This window comes from Raphanus sativus, unplaced genomic scaffold, assembly GCF_000801105.2.
Source record: "Raphanus sativus cultivar WK10039 unplaced genomic scaffold, ASM80110v3 Scaffold0274, whole genome shotgun sequence".
NCBI classification, from domain to species: domain Eukaryota; kingdom Viridiplantae; phylum Streptophyta; class Magnoliopsida; order Brassicales; family Brassicaceae; genus Raphanus; species Raphanus sativus.
The window spans coordinates 1-4,290 of record NW_026615594.1 but is presented as its reverse complement, the minus strand read 5'-3'; the positions used below and the strand labels follow the sequence as shown (position 1 = coordinate 4,290).

Here is a 4,290-nt window from a genome sequence, read left to right as displayed (position 1 = left end):
TACAGAGAAGATGATCAAACAAGAAAGTAAGATCAAAGAAATAAATAAAGATGCATCAGAGGAAAAACAAAATTATTTTGACAACAACAAAAGAGCTTGATGTTATATATTTAAGTTAATAGGTGAAATGTTTCATGTGAACCATTACCAATTGTTAGTATGAAATTGCAACTAGAGAAATAAAAAATTGCAACTACTGATGTTTGTAACATTTGGTAATAACCATATTAATTAATTGCAATCTTTGGTTATTAACCATCGTAACTCTTTACTAACCATTGCAACTCTTCATTAATCTTTGCAACTTTTGGTTAACTATTGCAACTATTGGTTGCAACTCTTCACTCTTTATATACGTAGGTGTAGACATTGGCAAAGAGATGTAAAAAATGATTTTAAAATAAATAGTTTCTTCTTCTAGAGAGAGAATCGCTCTCTCTTTACCTCCTTCGTATCCATCTCTGTATCTTTAAGAAGGACGAAGAAGAGAGCATTTCTTGTTTTTTTTTTTCGATCAGACAATCCTTTTGTTCGCTAAGGCGATTTTTGTTTGTTTGCAGGTGGAGAAAAGGTCATAAAAGGTCTCAGTAAGGGTGTTGAAGGTATTGAATGATGTTTTAACCAGTAAGGTTATGTCAACTGAATTTATAAATGTTAAAAAGAAATTGATGAATCTCTTAATACTCTCAGGGATGCGAGCTGGTGATAAGAGAAGACTCATAATTTCACCATCTCTTGGGTATATCTCAGTTGATTATTATGTCTTTAGATGATTCATTTTCAGCATAATATCTACTATAAACTAACCTGTTTTTGTTTCTCTTGCTTCTGGATGTGATATAAACAGATACTCAGGGGAAGGACTAAAGAAGGAAGATGTGCCTAGAATTCGTGGCTTGTCTATGAAGTAGAGGCAGTAAAAGTGAGAGATGTCACTGGCTCTTTTGAAACAAGTTTATGCTTTTTTTTGTTTTTTTTCTTCTCGGGTCATCTATTTGTCTCATATTGCCTCCAATTTTTGTTGTTTTGGGGAGGGGATTCGCTAGCTGTTCGCTTAACTCAGCCACATGGTTATATAATTTCTTCGGTCAACAAGATGCAAAGTTGTTTAAAGTTGGAACTTTTTTCGTCGAAGTGTAATTTCCTCAGAAATGATTCCGTTTATAGTAGTCACCTCTCTGTTTCACTGTTTACTGCCTTGGAAACAACCCGGTTTCTTATCTTCACCTTGGAAACAGCGATTTTTTATTGAGAGGAATTCACCTATCTACACCGCCGTTTTCTGAGAGCGCTTGTCTTGAGAAACCCACCCGGAAATAAAGTCTCAAGGATCAAACGTGTGTATGCAAGGCTTTGTATAAAACAGTTTCTTCGTTTTATATTTCTTAACTTCTTGAGATCATCTTACATTGTAGGTCTCTTTATATAGGTCTTAACTTTTACCTAATACAAAGTGATCTAGGAACTTATCTTAATCCTAAACCTATTAGAATTAGGAACCTTAACTTATATCCTAATTGTAACATCCCAGTTCCTGGCCCAATTTTTTTTAAGGATAACGGGCCTCTCTACGACCCAATAGCCAATGAGACGTAGGGTTCCTGCAGTTTCTTATAAATAGAGCTGCCTCCTCCTCCCTTTCTCCTATTCAGAAACTGGTAGCGGAGCTCTGCAGAGATTTCCCGGAGACCGGAAACCCTAGCCGTCACACTCCTCTCTCTCTCTCTCTCTCCGAGATCTCTCTTCTCTTTCTTTCTTTCCTCGCCGGCGATCAGAACTGGTGGTGGTGGTGGTTGTGAGCAGACCAAGTCGGCGTTTTTGGAATTCTCCAGACCCAAATCTCACACTTTTCAGATCTATCCGGTAAGCCTTTGATCTACATGTCCTCTTCTCCCTCTTAGAGATTTGGCACGGGGTGTGATAGATATGGTACTAATCTTGTTCCCCATCTTCCTTTGAGTATGAGGGTACAGATATGTGGTTGTGTGGCTGTGTACTTCTTCTAGATCTGGATCTGCGACGTCGAGAACGGCTAAGGTGAGGACTCGGCTGTGAACCCTTTTCATGTTGGATAATGTCTCGGGCGTTAGTCCCTTGTTAATGTTGTCTAGATCTAGGTCTGACTTGTATTGATATGATGGTTGAGTGAACCGACAAACCGGTTAATGAAATAAACCAGCATGACCAGAAGTAAATCATAAATAGCTAAACCAAGTGGGATAGCTTTAAGCTGTCACAAAAAACTTCTGTTTATTTGTTCTGGTGTAAACGTCATTGGCTCTGGTGTAAAGGATTGCCTTGTCTGCAAGAACCAAATCAAATTCAACTTCACATATGTGAATGGTATAACATTATTGCAGACAAAAGATGAAATAAGGAAGCTGAAACCTCAAATAAGAGTTCAATGACATGTTTGATATAAGCACCAAGAGGACCTTTTCTTATGCTGTTTATAAACTGAAGCCGCTCGGTGTCATGGAGAAGTTGACAGAAGGAGGCCCCTGTTAGATACACCAACTCCGACCACCACCACCACCAAGTAATTTTCTCTCCCCTCCGCCTCCAAGTGATTTCCTCCCGCCGCCATTAATATTTGAAGCTCCGGTTATGGGTATTTTTGTTAGATCTTCAACGGTGGCGTAGCCCTTACGCGTATCACTCATCATCCCTCTGTTATTCTTCTCTCCCTCATACGATGATATGCTTCCTCTTGGCCGACCCAGAGAAAACAGAGGCGGTTCTGCTCTTCGACGGTGGAAGAAATACAATAAAAAACAAATTAGAAGTTAAAACAGATTCCGTTTCGTCACGCTCGGTGCCGATGGAGACAGGGAGGACGAAGGCGAGGTCTCTGCAAGTGGATTAGGGTTTGCTTGGTCATCGATGTAATGGGCCGCATAAAACACAAATTAAGCCCAACCGGAATCACAGACCATCACGCTGCGTTTCATTTAACGCGACAGGTGTCGGCGTCACAGAGACTCTATTTCTGACCTGGCATCCGACGTGTCACAGGAGGAAAACAACCCTATTTTATAGTAATAGATTTCTTTTTTTACAATTTGTTTCCTACGATCCATTCTTAACACACTTCCTAAAATCTGAAATTCACAAACTTAATCTAATTCAGAAAGTACTTTTAAGCATGAAACTCACTACTTTGGCTGAAATTATGTGTAATATTATGTGTAATAGTGATGTAACTATAATTATATACGAAATTAAATAACTCCAAATTTATAAAAAACATTTTTTTATTATTTAATATATCTATTTAATTACTGTTTTATTACTAAACAAACTATAGGGTTGGTTATGTTTTTTTTTAAATTTACTGTTTGAAAATAAAGTACCATATTAATGTGTTAAAAAGCTATGAAACAAATGTATAGTTTAATTAACAATATAACAAATTCAATACAATTATCAAAATACTTTACTAACCATTTTTCTAAAAACAAATTCGCAAATATGATCAAAGATAACACAAATATGATTACAAAAAAAATATATGTATGATACAAGGAAAGACACAAGTACATACTTATGAAAACTGATTTATTTAATATATTTACAAAAATAATATATTCCATTAAATTCATATCATACAAAATATGATTATACAAACACACAAACATATAAATTATATTAGGCAAAAAATGTTTTTAAAAATATATATAATAATAAGTATAATTTTTTCATCAATATTTTCATATGATTTTGAATTTATATTCCATATTTAAAAGGTAATAATCATATTTTATTAATATCTGAATAAAAATTTATATTCTCAAATCTCTTATACAAATAATAGATATCTCCTCAATCTAAACAAACCATCAAAAAACAATATTCCTAAATATATCCCTCAACCTAATATGCAACCAACGGATATAACATACTTATTAATTTAAGTTATTGTTGCCGTGTGTTTTTTTGTCAAAATTCAAATTAGGAAAAGGCATTTATAAGTCTGATAAGGCAACTATAGTTAAAGGTAGTTTTATTTTACACCAAAATAAGGTATTTTATTTTTACTTCCAATGGCATTTTTGTATAAATAAATTGAAAAACGAAAAGTTAATTTATTTTTGTATTTCTATTTTAATAATAGAGATATCAGTTGGCAAAAGGAGAAAGAACATTTGATAGGAAACAGTGTATACAAAAAAGATACGTAAATCTTTTAATAGTGAAATAAGAATGGGATTCTTAATATCATTTGCCCCAAAAAAAAGGAATCTTAATATCACTATTAACAAGTTGGAATAAAAAGGAGGAGAAAATATT

The 4,290-nt window shown here is 34.4% G+C and overlaps 1 long non-coding RNA gene across 1 annotated transcript; it reads left to right on the top strand.

Moving 5' to 3' along the window:
* The first annotated feature begins 502 nt into the window (after positions 1-502).
* Positions 503-1,003, top strand: LOC130501741 (uncharacterized). The gene is made up of 3 exons (XR_008939865.1): positions 503-602; positions 691-739; positions 848-1,003. It is a non-coding gene; the product is annotated as an uncharacterized LOC130501741 (long non-coding RNA).
* The last annotated feature ends 3,287 nt before the right edge of the window (positions 1,004-4,290 follow it).